The sequence below is a fragment of the Narcine bancroftii genome, chromosome 4, assembly GCF_036971445.1.
Source record: "Narcine bancroftii isolate sNarBan1 chromosome 4, sNarBan1.hap1, whole genome shotgun sequence".
In the NCBI taxonomy this organism is placed as follows: Eukaryota; Metazoa; Chordata; class Chondrichthyes; order Torpediniformes; family Narcinidae; genus Narcine; species Narcine bancroftii.
Window position 1 is genome coordinate 61,509,862 of NC_091472.1, and position 15,754 is coordinate 61,525,615.

General features: G+C 40.5%; 1 long non-coding RNA gene across 1 annotated transcript in view; it reads right to left on the reverse strand.

The window, feature by feature from the left end:
• Positions 1-1,664: 1,664 nt before the first annotated feature.
• LOC138759857 (uncharacterized) overlaps positions 1,665-15,754 on the reverse strand; it is a 41,565-nt gene continuing 27,475 nt past the window's right edge. The window contains exons 4-5 of the long non-coding RNA XR_011355157.1: positions 11,339-11,358; positions 1,665-2,031 (exon numbers count right to left, since the gene is read on the reverse strand). This is a non-coding gene — a long non-coding RNA (uncharacterized lncRNA). The remainder of the gene's footprint in view (positions 2,032-11,338; positions 11,359-15,754) is intronic.

The window sequence follows — 15,754 nt, forward strand, 5'->3', positions numbered from 1 at the left end:
CTTGGAGTGAAGTTCAGCTTACCATTTTCTTTTTGCTGCATTTGCATATTTACTCTCAGGAATTAAAATACATGAAATTCCAAGTTCCTTTATACCAAAAAAACTTTCCACTCGAAAACCATTCATCATGCCGTCTGTTTATATTCCAATCTAAGTAGATAATTTCATGCCTGCATATCAATATATTCCCAAGTTTATGCCCTCCCACTCAATATTTGTTTTGGAATTCATGAGCCAAAAATGATGAAGTCCGTCTCTTTTTCTGCTTTGACTTATGTTAAAGAGTAACTGTATAAAATAATGCAATTGTTACAGCATGGAAGGAGGACATTAAGTCAGGGAGAGCCCAAAGGTGTGGGTTAGTAGTTATTTGAGGCCTGCATATTTGCCTTGCTCTGGAGGCTGCAGTAGGAAATCTACGACCCTTACCACCGTGTCCTGATCGAGGGTGCTCATGACGTAGAAGTAGTGGGTGTTATTGGCGATGATGTGGCAAAGCTGGAACTGATATTCGGCCTGCTTAAACCATACGTGTGACTGCAACACCCAGAATGTTGGAAGCCCAAGAGAGACCTCGTGGATTGTCGCTGGCTCCGCTTGATCTGGCATCTTCTGGTCCAACTGGTGGTTGTATGTGCTACACATGTGAGAAGAACGACATGCACATCAAAGCATTGGAAAACGAGACTGATTTATCGCTCTGGCCATCTCATTTATATGGGCCTCTGGTGCTGATGTCAGAGCCCCAAGTCATCGGAGCACCAACCTCAGATTGGCCAGGATTCCCCATCTTCCCTCACCTGGGTCAACAGTGGGTATCACCCCCAAGTCTGGGTGGTTATTGCATTCGTCGGCCATTTTGCAGTCCGGTCCAGTTCTCTGTGCACATTCCGCTACAAGCAAATATATATTGATTTTAAAAAAATCAATTAGTTTAGGACTCCAGATTCCAAGACATTGACTAAAATAAATTAAAATTAACTGAGTTAAGTTCATTATATTAACTTTAATTGTCCAGAAAACAATTGAAAAATCCACCCTTATGTCAATTTGAAATCCCAATACCAATGTAGAATTGGCATTATAAAAGTAATATCAGTTTTTTTGTGCTTCAGAATAAAGTTACAATAAATAGACATGATTTCCTTTTAAGCTGTCAAAATGATTTGTTTTGAAATGTTATATATATGAGACAAAAAGGCAGTTGAATGAATAAGCAATTTCATCTTTGGCTCTGACTATAATAAAGCATTGCCCCTGGATGACCTCACAAATTTTACATTCACAGGTGGAAAAATGAGACAGACCCAATTCTAATCAAAGTCAGAGTCTCAAGTTAAATTTCAAGTTAAAATATTCGGAAAGTATTAATGCAAGATATGATAAAATCATTTTTGGAATGTGCAAGTGGGATCTTAATATAACCTTCAGAGATGAGGACTGGCATCCCACTCTCAGCTTGATTAATGATTCGTCATTTTGTGCTAGGTATTGTTTATTACAATTTAAAGTTCAGATGTTGATCTATTGTGTGAAATGTATGAAAATTTAGAGGCCTCACTAATTCACATGTTTCGGGAATGTTCCAAATTAGCAAGATTTTGGGAGAACATTTTTTAATCTTTATCAATGATTTTTAAGATTAAAATAGATCATGCTCTTTAATTGCCTTGTTGGGCTTCATTCACGATCTGACTATACCTTTGTCAGCATCTCACGCGATGGTTTTAGCTTTTAGTACGCTGATAGCCAGATGAGGGATTTTAATGAAGTGGAAAGATGAACTTCAACCAACTCATGGGCAGTGGCTACATGCTGTAATGGCATATTTATATTTGAGAAAATTAAGTTACAATATCAAAGATAACAAGTAACAGTTTGAAAGGATATGGGGTTAATTCATAGATATTATGTTGGTTGTCAATTTTAGGAGGTTTGGCTGCTCCGGCGATGCTCCGACTGGCTTCTGGAGGTAGATCCGACCCAGTTTTGTTGTTTTTTCTCTTCTCTTTGTTTGGTTTTATAAATAACCTTGAATGGAGGGAAAGGCGAGATTAGCGATAGTTTAGTTTTTTTCTCTTTTTTTCTTCGACCTTTTAAAAAAATAAGATGATTAATTAGGGTTAATATATGGTTGTCCTAGCCCATAACATTATTTGATATTATACTAAGTCATAAACAAAATGCTTATAATGTAATTTGAGTGATTTTCATTTTTTTAATTTTAACAGTATTGATCAATAATTATTAACAAAAATTGAAATTGCTAATTAATGGATTTTTACCAGTTATATAATATTTATATATAATGAGCAACGTGATTCCCCTGTAGTTTGAGCAGTCTGATTTCTCGCCTTTGTTTTTGTACAGGGTGATGATGGTGGCATCACGAAGATCCTGAGGCAGTTTTCCTTCGTCCCAACAAAGCTTGAAAAACTCATGCAGTTTGGCATGCAGAGTTTTGCCGCCAGCCTTCCAGACCTCTGGGGGGGATTCCATCCATACCTGCTGCTTTGCCACTGTTCAGTTGTTCGATTGCCTTATATGTCTCATCCAGGGTGAGGACCTCATCCAGCTCTAGCCTTAGGGACTGTTGAGGGAGCTGGAGCAGGGTGGAATCTTGGACTGAGCGGTTGGCACTGAAAAGAGATTGGAAGTGTTCTGACCATCGGTTGAGGATGGAGATCTTGTCGCTGAGGAGGACTTTGCCGTCTGAACTGCGCAGCGGGCTTTGGACTTGGGGTGAGGGGCCGTACACAGCTTTTAGAGCCTCGTAGAAACCCCTGAAGTCGCCAATGTCCGCGCTGAGCTGGGTTCGTTTGCAGGCAAAATCTTCGCTAGGATTCTACTAAATAGAATAATACCTAGTGTCGCCGAGAATATTCTCCCAGAATCACAGTGCGGCTTTCGTGCAAACAGAGGAACTACTGACATGGTCTTTGCCCTCAGACAGCTCCAAGAAAAGTGCAGAGAACAAAACAAAGGACTCCACATCACCTTTGTTGACCTCACCAAAGCCTTCGACACCGTGAGCAGGAAAGGGCTTTGGCAAATACTAGAGCGCATCGGATGTCCCCCAAAGTTCCTCAACATGATTATCCAACTGCACGAAAACCAACAAGGTCGGGTCAGATACAGCAATGAGCTCTCTGAACCCTTCTCCATTAACAATGGCGTGAAGCAAGGCTGTGTTCTCGCACCAACCCTCTTTTCAATCTTCTTCAGCATGATGCTGAACCAAGCCATGAAAGACCTCAACAATGAAGACGCTGTTTACATCCGGTACCGCATGGATGGCAGTCTCTTCAATCTGAGGCGCCTGCAAGCTCACACCAAGACACAAGAGAAACTTGTCTGTGAACTACTCTTTGCAGATGATGCCGCTTTAGTTGCCCATTCAGAGCCAGCTCTTCAGCGCTTGACGTCCTGCTTTGCGGAAACTGCCAAAATGTTTGGCCTAGAAGTCAGCCTGAAGAAAACTGAGGTCCTCCATCAGCCAGCTCCCCACCATGACTACCAGCCCCCCCACATCTCCATCGGGCACACAAAACTCAAAACGGTCAACCAGTTTACCTATCTCGGCTGCACCATTTCATCAGATGCAAGGATCGACAATGAGATAGACAACAGACTCGCCAAGGCAAATAGCGCCTTTGGAAGACTACACAAAAGAGTCTGGAAAAACAACCAACTGAAAAACCTCACAAAGATAAGCGTATACAGAGCCGTTGTCATACCCACACTCCTGTTCGGCTCCGAATCATGGGTCCTCTACCGGCATCACCTACGGCTCCTAGAACGCTTCCACCAGCGTTGTCTCCGCTCCATCCTCAACATCCATTGGAGCGCTTTCATCCCTAACGTCGAAGTACTCGAGATGGCAGAGGTCGACAGCATCGAGTCCACGCTGCTGAAGATCCAGCTGCGCTGGATGGGTCATGTCTCCAGAATGGAGGACCATCGCCTTCCCAAGATCGTGTTATATGGCGAGCTCTCCACTGGCCACCGTGACAGAAGTGCACCAAAGAAAGGGTACAAGGGCTGCCTAAAGAAATCTCTTGGTGCCTGCCACATTGACCACCGCCAGTGGGCTGATATCGCCTCAAACCGTGCATCTTGGCGCCTCACAGTTTGGCGGGCAGCAACCTCCTTTGAAGAAGACCGCAGAGCCCACCTCACTGACAAAAGGCAAAGGAGGAAAAACCCAACACCCAACCCCAACCAACCAATTTTCCCCTGCAGCCGCTGCAACCGTGTCTGCCTGTCCCGCATCGGACTTGTCAGCCACAAACGAGCCTGCAGCTGACGTGGACTTTTACCCCCTCCATAAATCTTCATCCGCGAAGCCAAGCCAAAGAAAGAAAAAAGAAATATATAATGAAGATGCTGTTTATATCCAGTACCACACGGCTGGCAGTCTCTTCAATCTGAGGCGCCTGCAAGCTCACACCAAGACACAAAAGCAACTTGTCCGTGAACTACTCTTCGCAGACGATGCTGCTTTAGTTGCCCATTCAGAGCCAGCTCTCCAGCACATGACATCATGTTTTGCGGAAACTGCCCACTGTTTGGCTTGGAAGTCAGCCTGAAGAAAATTGAGGTCCTCCATCAGCCAGCCCCCCCCCCCCCCCCCCCCACCCCACATCTCCATCGGGCACACAGAACTCAAAACAGTCAAACAGTTTACCTACCTCGGCTGCACCATTTCATCTGATGCAAGGATTGACAAAGAGATAGACAACAGACAAACCGAGGCAAATAGGGTCTTTGGAAGACTACACAAAAGAGTCTGGAAAAACAATCACCTGAAGTCTAGTGGGCAAGATCAGGGAGCATGGTATTGGAGGTAAGGTGCTAACGTGGATAGGAAATTGGTTAAGAGATAGGAAACAAAGGATTGGAGTAAATGGGTCTTTTTCAAAATGGCAGGATGTGACGAGTGGAGTGCCTCAGGGATCGGTGTTGGGTCCTCAGTTGTTTGTAATTTATGTTAATGATTTGGATGAGGGGATTATAAATAACATGAGCAAATTTGCAGATGACACTAAACTGGGTGGCGGTGTGGGGTGTGAGGAGGATGTAAGGAAAATGCAGAGGGACTTGGACAGGTTGGAGGAGTGGGCGGCTAAATGGAAGATGAATTTCAATGTGAACAAATGTGAGGTTATTCATTTTGGGGGATGTAATAGGAAAGCTGAGTATTATTTAAATGGAGACAAGCTAAGGAGTGGGGAAGTGCAAATGGATCTGGGTGTACTTGTTCACCGGTCACTGAAGGCTAGCATGCAGGTTCAGAAAGCTGTGAAGAAGGCAAATGGAATGTTGGCTTTCATAAAGAGGGGATTGGAGTATAGGAACAGAGACGCCCTTCTGCAGTTATACAGGGCCCTGGTGAGACCCCACCTGGAGTATTGCGTCCAGTTCTGGTCTACAAACTTGAGGAAGGACATACTAGCTATAGAGGATGTGCAGCGCAGATTTACAAGGTTAGTTCCAGGGATGGCAGGGTTGTCATATGCAGCAAGGCTAGAAAAACTGGACTTGTGTCCATTGGAGTCTAGAAGGATGAGGGGGGACATGATTGAGGTATACAAAATCATCAGGGGGATAGACAAGGTGAAGTCTGATTACTTGTTCCCAATGATGGGGGAGACGAGGACTAGAGGGCATAGTTTAAGAATACAGGGTAGGCCCTTTAGGACGGAGATGAGAAAGCATTTTTTTACCCAGAGAAGTGTGAATCTGTGGAATGCTCTGCCACAGAGAGTGGTAGAGGCGGATTCGCTGACTATGTTCAAAAGAGAGTTAGATAAGACTCTTGTGGGTAACGGAGTTAAGGGTTATGGGGATAAGGCTGGAAAGGGGTACTGATGGTAATGATCAGCCATGATCTCAAATGGCGGTGCTGGCCCGACGGGCCAAATGGCCTACTCCAGCTCCTATTATCTATTGTCTATTGTCTAAGAAGCACACAAAGATCAGCGTGTACAGAGCTGTTGTCATACCCACGCTCCTGTTCAGCTCTGAATCATGGGTCCTCTCCGGCATCACCTATGGCTCCTAGAACGCTTCCATCAGCGCTGTCTCTGCTCCATCCTCAACATTCATTGGAATGACTTCATCACCAACATCGAAGTACTCAAACTGGCAGAATCTGCAAGCATCGAATCCATGCTGCTGAAGACCCAACTGCGCTGGGTGGGTCACGTCTCCAGAATGGAGGACCATCGCCTTCCCAAGATCGTGTTATATGGCGAGCTCTCCACTGGCCACCGAGACAGAGGTGCACCAAAGAAGAGGTACAAGAACTGCTTAAAGAAATCTCTTGGTGTCTGCCACATTGACCACCGCCAGTGGGCAGATATCGCCTCCAACCGTGCATCTTGGTGCCTCACAGTTCGGCGGGCAGCAACCTCCTTTGAAGAAGACCGCAGAGCCCACCTCACTGACAAAAGACAAAGGAGGAAAAACCCAACACTCAACCCCAACCAACCAATTTTCCCTTGCAACCACTGCAACCGTGGCTGCCTGTCCCGCCTCGGATTTGTCAGTCACTAACGAGCCTGCAGCAGACGTGGACATACCGCTTCATAAATCTTCGTCCGCGAAGCCAAGCCAAAGATATATAATGATTAATTATTTCTGTTATAGTAATGCAACATGTAGATAGCATTATCATATTGAACTCAATAAAATATGTTAAGAAGGAATATACAAGTGAAAATGAAAAAAAGCATTCCAGATACTGCAAATCAAGTCAAGGTAAGTTAAGTTGAGTTTATCATCATCTGATTGTACAAGTACAACTCGACGAAACAACATTCTCTGGTCATCAGTGCAAAACACACAGACACACAACCAGACATAACACACAGCAGACAAATAATACATATGCCCAACAAGTATTTTAATCTATGAAAACAAATAAATAAATAAATAGATTTTGCTTTGAACAAATGAAAGTCTCAGATGGTTAGTGTGAACAGTTCCTTCGGTCGTTCAGCATTCTCACTGTCCATGGAAAGAAGCTGTTCCTCAGCCTGGTGGTGCTGGCTCTGATATTCCTGTATCTCTTCCCCCCACAGGAGCAGCTGAAAGATGCTGTGTGCAGGGTAGAAGGGGTCCCCAATGATTTTGCGCACCCTCTTCAGACAACGATCCCGATAGATCATGTCAACAGGCGTGATCCTCTCTGCCGCTCTAACAGTACTGTGAATTGACATCCAATCCATTTCTCTGCAGCAACAATACCACACTATGCCAAACATCTAAATCAAGAACAGAAAATGCTAGTTTCAGGTTGAAGACATTTCCAGTTCCAACAAAAGGTCTTTGCCCTAAAACATTAACCCTGTTTCTCTGCTCCATGTTTCCAGTATTTCTGATTTTGTTTCAGGAAGTACATTTATTTCATAGCTGAAATATTTTTGTCTTACAACATCAAGTACAACATCCTCTGTTGCAATTCAATGGTGTGTTAGACTTACTCCTGGTTAATGGTTAGAGACCCTTAATGGTAGTTTACAAATGTTCTGTGATATTTTGATCCAAAGATTAGAAAATTCAATGTTTTGGAATCATAAATGAGTTTAATGTTATGATGAACCATCAGAGATTTAAAGCCTGGGGTCTTCATCAGGAATAAGTAACAACAGGAGGAGGGAGAAGGAAGGAGGAGAGGAGAGGAGGGACAAAGGGGCATGGTAAGGAGCACAGATAACAGGGAAGAGGTAATAGCTGGAGACAGGTGGGAGGATAGAAGAGAAAAAGCTGAGGTGATGGGGAGAGGGTAACTCTCTGGCAGGAGAGGAAAGGTGGTGTGGAGCTACTGTCAGAGTGGGAAAAGGGGTAATTAAGTTAACTATGGGAGATAGTGGGTTTCTAATAAGTGTCTGCAGATTCCAGCTACGTCATGAAATCCACTAGGGAAGAGAGACTGATGAAATTACCAAGAAAGCATCTATGACCTGACTAACTGCTATGTTTGTTTGCTATCAAAGTTTAAAGAATTTTCAAATGTGAAATTTTATTTGCAATTATATTTAAATGTTAGTTTTAAATGTTCATAATATAATATCAGTTAAAGAAAAATGAAAATATTTAGAATATCATGGAATAAAAACTTACATTTTCCTTACATTTCTTATCCCACTGCCCTAAAATTCCCATTGACGTCATCTGGCTCCAGGTTCTGAGAGTGGTAAGAATGTATTGATAGACATTGTACCATCTATCATTGAGGACTTGAATATTTGAGTATATGGGATCCCATTTAAACATTTTAATTATTGGCAGTTTTGGACCTATATTTCTGATTGATTCTGGGAAATCATGTTGAACAAGTTGAGATTTCCCCCAATATAGCACCTAATCTTCAGATTGCAGTGAGACATTGAAGCAGCAAATTCACAACACATGATTTTGAAGAAGATGGTTGCATGGAAAAGAAAGAAAATACCATAATATTTTGTCATCCATGGTGATGAGGAATAAAGGCACCCTGTATGCACAATGAGAATGGGAGAAGAACGTCTGGACATGAACATCTGCTGGGAAGAATGAGATGCAAAGTTTAAGGCCTCGATTCTAAAGGCAAGAATGGATGCATTTCAGGAAGAAGTGCATTGACTTAATTCAAGTTGACAAGATGAATGAATTCAGTCTTCAAATGCATAATATTCTCCAGGTTCAGCTAAATTCCCTGAGGAAAGTGTGGCAGGTAACTAATGTCTCTGAGCATTTTCTTTCAGCAGAAAGTTTTTAAAATGTATTGCAGGCTTAGATAAGTATTCAAAAATTAACCCATAGTTGTGTGCAGTTTCATGAGTAGCTGGAAGGGATATATCTAGAAATGATCTCTTTAGGTGGTACTCCTGCGGGTGTACCAATAATGTAATGAAAGTTGTCTTCAGTGAATAATATTAAGACTGTTCATAAACTGAAATCAGAATTTAAGATATGGAATAGCTTCATATCAGCATTACATAATAGCATCATCCTCTAATTGTTCATGGCTAGTGGCAAGTAGACAGGAATTCCCAGGTGTGGATTTCCCTTTACTACGATAGCATTGTACACATTCCTGTTGGAAGTGTGGCTTGCATTTCAAACCCTATTTCCAAGATTTATTTGGTAATTCAACTGTAAAACTGCAGGTGCATCATTGCATAGTTTATCCTTCATTGAGAGAGAGAGAGAGGAAGAGATACAAAGATGGAGGGGAAATATAATGGATGTAGTTACACGAGTGGTGGGGGAGAGAGGCAGATATAAATCACATTTCCCATAATTTATATTGTGATCTACAATTAGCTGGATGTATTGATGACTAACATTATAATCCATCAATCTCAAATAGATCACACTGATGGCCTTTTCCTATTGCCTTAATGCATATTCTTAAGACATATTTACTGCAATTCTATTGATTAGTTGGTGTATTGATGAGATTGCTAAATGGGGCATACTTTTAAGTTTTGACGTTCTGCTAAATTTTTCATTTGAATTTGATGGAAAGTTTCTCCCACAAGAGAAACAGCTGAAACATTGTTCTGTAGATCTATGACCAGTAATGTCAGGTCATGTTAATAGTAATTCTAATAACGATGACTCTTTGTTACATCTAACTTACTATGTATATGATTTTGCCACAGCAATTTTGCTGATTTTTAACTGATCTTTGAAAATGGTTGTAGCCATACAATTGGTGCTAAGGGTACCAAGGTAGTCATGGGGTGGGGTGTCCGGGCATGCATGTGTGTGTGTGTGTGTGTGTGTGTGTGTGTGTGTGTTTCTGATTTTTTTAAAAGAAAAAGGAGACCCATGTGCATTTTATAACGTGTACAAAGTTGTTATTTTTAAAAAAAAGACTCTTTTTTTGCAAAGGTGATATATTATTCACTGGCTCGATATTCAAAGGTTGGTGTTTAGTGGATTAATTTAAAAAGTTCTCTGCTCATGGCATTGTTGTATGGGCCATATTTGGAAAGAAAGCTGAAGGACGAAAAGTCCATTGATTGCATTGTACAATCAGAAATTGCCTTCATAAAGTTAGACGATAATACATTCACAGCAAGGAAAATTTTTCAATATTGATCTGCTAAACTTTCAAAAGTTATCAGAGTTTATAGCATGCTTCATCATAGATGATTACAGGTGAAGCTATCTACAGTCAGTTACAGAGAATTGTCCTCATTTTTCAATATTTCAATATATATTCACACTGTGCTGAGATCCAGACCCCTACCTTGTGCCTCTTCTCTGTTATGTGTCACGTGGTCTTTGGTCCCTATCATTTTCAATGCCTGTCTCTCAATAGTTTGTGGGAGAAATTGAATTTGTCCCATGTGACACAGATAATACATGGCTGTCAAATGAAATCTCTGGGACTATTACTATAAAAAAGTTGACTAACCTATTTAAAATTTGGTTTATATTCACAGTAAAATAGCAGAGACAATTCACATAAAGAGGGTAATCCATTTCTTTCTTAGATGTTCAGCTACTTCAGCTTGGAGGTATTTAGTTCCTGCTTGTGGTCAGTTTGAGCAGTCCATGGAAACATGACCACGCTACATGCTCTGAAGCTTGATAAATTATAATAAGCAGACCCAATCATTTTGATATTTCATTTTCATCTTTTGAGCTATAAAGCACTTGGATATGGTACAAACAAGTAGATATAGTGCATATGGCTCAAATCCTACATTTTCTGATTCATATGTTATATGCCAGGAGTGCAGGTGCTAAAGCAATCTTTCAATAAGATGCAGCTACAAGGATGTACCACCTGCTCCATATGTTGCTCTCCTGTCATTTGTAGGTTTGCCATTGAAACTTAAGTACTCTGTGAATTCAGATTGATTCAATTGACATCAGTTTCTTATAGCAGCTTATTTGTTTTTCAGCCCCACATGTGGCAATGTAATTTACATAAGCCTGATACTTTAACACATATCATCTCACTGTGTAGGAACTGTGTGTAAAGCAACTTCTGCCTTGCATGTTATTTGTACATGGGTCTTGTATTGTCTTAGCAATCAATTGTACATCCATACACTCTTTTGATTTGATAAATGGATATTTATTTATTTTTATTGTGAAAAGACAAATAGAGAATGCTAATATTGCAATGCAAATTTGAATAAAAGTTAAGGGGGCATAGTTACTCTGTCATTCTATAGACTTCACAGTAAGGCCTGGATATCCTTGATCTCAGTTAAACTGGGACTCATCCTTCATTTAATCAGGATCAGAATTCTCTGATGGATAGAACTGGGAAAACAATGCTAATGGTTCCTGCTGCCTTAGACTCAAAACGATTAGAACTAAAGTTTACCTGTTATGTTCAGTGGGTTACTGTTATATATTTGGATAACGTGCCAAACGATTCCATGTCAGATAGCCCAGTGGATGGGAGGTGAAAGGGAAAAAAGAAAGTATTAGAGTATGGACAGAACCAATCCATTGTGTCTACTCACCTTCAACCCACAAGCATTTATTCTTTATATTAACAGTGAAGGTTAGACTTTGAACAATGCAAGCTCAGACTGCTGCCATTATGGCCCTGGATATCAATCTTCAAAGAACTTTAAGCATTTAAAGAATCCATTCTTCACCAGTTTAGTAAGATTGCTGAAGCACATTTCTGGAGGAGTGACAGTGAATCCAAGGATCATGAATCAGTAGCCCTCTCCTCGTTATCTCACCACTATCACTTTGCCAGTGCCCTGATATATGACAAAGCAACAGTGCAGCTTGGACAAATTCATGCAATATTTTATATGGATTGATGTGATCCAATTTTATAGATTCAACACTACATCAGGGCTGCAGAAGGACTGATATAAACAGCTCTGCTAGCTTCCTGTGTGTATGTGCTGTTGATGTCCCATCACTACACTGTGAAATTTGAACAAAAATATGAGTCACACTATAAATGTGCATTTTCAATTTATAAATGAAACAAGCAAATTATCACATGTAATTCAAAAGAAAATGGTGCTATGTGGTATGGTTTGTAGCAATACACTTCTAGTTTCATTTTTGGGAATCCTTGAATGATGATAGACACTGAAGCTTCTGGCAGTTTTCAGTAAACAGGTGCCAAGAATGTGCTCAAAAGGACACAAGAACCCAGCAGCTGTGTGCATCGGATACTCCAAAACCACCACAACCTAATTCAATGAATGCAGTGCTGGCAGCACAGAAAGGCACAATCCCACTGCCACCGTCAGAATGGTGGCCTGGGGCTTTTTTTTTGGTTGCCAAGACTGCTAATTTATACACGATTTAAAAAAATCAATTTTTAACCTTATAAATTGGATTCAGGAAACTCCTGCAGAATTTATAGGACTTAAGACAGCTAATGAGACAGTTTGATAACTCATTCATGCAAAGTTCATGCTAAATTAGGCCCAAATAGCTTATGATTCTATTGAATCACATCTCCATCTGATATATTGCACATGATGCATCATATTTAATGCATTGTCATTCTATTCATGGTATAACACATCCCAAATTGAATCTCTGGATTCACTGAAAGATTAAATTCTTTTGTATTTATTATTTGTATGTGACAAAGCAGCATTTTTGCTGTCAGAATCTTCAAGGACATATGCTAGAATATATACTTGTTTTTTATTTATCTTTCTTTTTTATTCCATCCATCACAGTGGTCTTTCCTCCCACGCTCCAGAAAGATGTCTCTTCTCAATAATCTAAATTTCCAGGGTTGTGTGACGAACAGGATTAACCAGATATCACACTTTGTTAAAGTAACATGCTTCAGATAATTACAACTCAATAGTTAAGAGGTGCAAGAATTTCTACAATGTGTACAGAAGAAATTTCAAGTTAAATTGGACTGGACTACATACAGATCATTGCATAAAATTAACCAAGCTCATTTGCCCAGATGCCTATAAAATTTGTGCTCCCCCCCCCCCCTATTGTCATATTTGTAGCATCCATTAGCATGGACTGCACTGTTTACTGGCAAAATGTATATCCAATGATTCAAAATTGTGAGCTACATCTAAGGTGGCCAGCAATGATTGTAACTTTGCAAGGGGTTATCACAGTTATCATTCACTACCGTTGTAAATGGGAGTCATTGCACAAGATGTTGGGTGATGTTTGGAAGTCCTGACAGAGTACATGTGAGGTGAACAGAGTTATTTTTTATGAAATAATTCTGTATGCTTTGATTAGCAGGATGAAGAGAAGGGGGAAGCTCCTTTGCACATGGAGCACAGAAAAACGTTCATGTCCACACTGAAGAGATCACATTCCAGGTAAACATCAAGGGAGAAGACTGAAAAACATAAATGCAGTGGTGCCTAAAACTTAATGAGGTCATTCATGTGCTCAAGAAAAGTTAAAATGTCCACTACTACCTTCACACACAGCTCCATGCAATACAACCCAATTAACCACGAATACCTCTACATAAGCGTATGTTCCATGACATTCACACACACTCATTCATGATGAAACTGACACGCACACCACACCAATATATTGCGAAACCTCCCAGCTGTTCAAACATGAAAGATTGAATGTCGACTCATACAATGATCTCACAACGTACCAATTCCATTGCTGAATATCTTGGACATTCCTATTATTATGGGTAGATCTGATCCATATTGCATCATATTTTCATTGCAATGATATGGAATAATTCAAATTTAGAGGTTGTTACTGAGGAAGGAGATAGGGAAAATGGTTAATTATTGTGAAAGGAGAAACAGAACAAATGAAGGAGAACAAGATGAAAAAGACAAATGGAAATCATTTCGGAGACGAAAAACAGGTCTTCAAGATAAGAGAAAGAATAATAGATTAAATTATGAAGTAAAAGACCAGATGCTGAAAAAAAGGATACTTGTAAGATAAAAAAAATTGAAATGTAGCAACAAGGAGGAAAGAACAAAATTATTGTTGCAGTCTCATAATAACCCATCTGTTTTAAGTGACAACGTGAGTGAAAGAGCCAAAAAGAACAATAATAAAAATTTGTGTTACTGTAGAAGGCAGGAGATGCTAAGTGGCAAAAGGAATAATGGTCAAGGTTTTACAATGAACAAATTTACAGGTTGAAAGAAAACATTTAAGTATGATGCAATAGGCATGCAAAATGAATTGGTAATGAGTGGGCAGTTAGCAAATGATATGAATTGCTGCAAAATACATATACTGATGGTCTTAAAAATGAAATGAGGCAAGGTTAGCAGAGCTGGGACTTTTTACTTTGAGTGTAGAAGGATGAGAGGAGACTTGATAGGTCTACAAGATTATGAGGGCATAGATAGGGTGGACAGCCAGTGCCTGTTTCCCAGGGCAGGATCAGCCAACACCAGAGGCCATATGTACAAAATGAAGGGAGGGACGTTTAGGGGAGATATCGGGGTAAGTTTTTTTTTACTTAGAGACTTGTGGGTGCCTGAAATTCCTTGCTGGGGATGGTGGTGGAGGCTGAAACAATGGGGGCATTTAAGAGACTCAGACATATATATGGATGAAAGGAAAATAGAGGGTTATGGGGTAGGGAGGGGTTAGTACTTTTTTCTAGGAAGGAATATATGGGTCAGTACAACATCGTGGGCCAAACGACCTGTACTGTTCTGTATTGTTCTATATAACCGAATTTTAATTTCTTAATTAATGAAGGTGCACTATTAATAGACCTGATAATTACATTTTATCTGATAAACATAACAATAAAATGTGAACTTGTTAGAAACAGTATTTTTATAAAATATTGTTACATTATTTAAATTTATCTTTGCCTCTCAGGCAAATGATAAACACATTGTTTCCATCTTAGATCAAACATTTAAAAGATATTTTTAGCAAGCAAAACATTTGACATTCTAGCAGGAAAGACTGAAACAATATAAAGGCAAAAACATCGTCTGAGCATCTTCAGGAAGTTTTACACTGATCATGTGACTTTACTCAGCACTGGGGCTGGCAAATCTCAGGACATCTTTGAAGATATTTAATCCCTGCCTGAGCTTCCCAGGCCACTTCTTGGCTACATTCCACTGCTCAATTCTACATGGAGTCCAATGACAGACCAGGAATCAAAAATAAAAAAAATATAAAAAAAGGTGCTGGAAATCAAATATAAAAACATAAAATATAAAATATAAAAACATTCAGGTCAGGTAGCATCTGGTGAGAAAGAAACTGAGACAATGTTTCAGGATGAAATGAAAGGAGTAGCCATAGGTACCCGCATGGGTCCCAGCTACAACTGGCTGTTTGTGGACTGCCTGGAGCAATCCATGCTGCAAGCCTACACAGGCAAGACTACATCTGGGCTGCCTCATGCACCCTCCATGAGCTTGTCAACTTCATCCATTTCACAACCTCTGATCTCAAAGTCACTTGATCAATCTCCAATTAACACTCTCCTCTTCCTGGATCTCTCTGTCTCAATCTTGGGAAACAAACTTTCCACTGGCATATATTACAAACCCTCCAACTCCCACAACTACCTGGACTGCACTTCCTCACATTCTGTCCCCTGCAAGAATTCCATCCCTTTCTTTCAATTTCTCCATCTCTGTCACATCTATTCCCAAGATGAGGCCTTCCAGTGCATAGCTTCTGAAATGTCTGCCTTCATCCACAAATGTAGCTTCCCCTCCACCATATCAACTCAGCCCTCACCTGCATCTCCTTCATTTTCTGTTCATCTGCCCTTGCCCCTCTGCCCCTAGATGCAACCAACATAGAAACT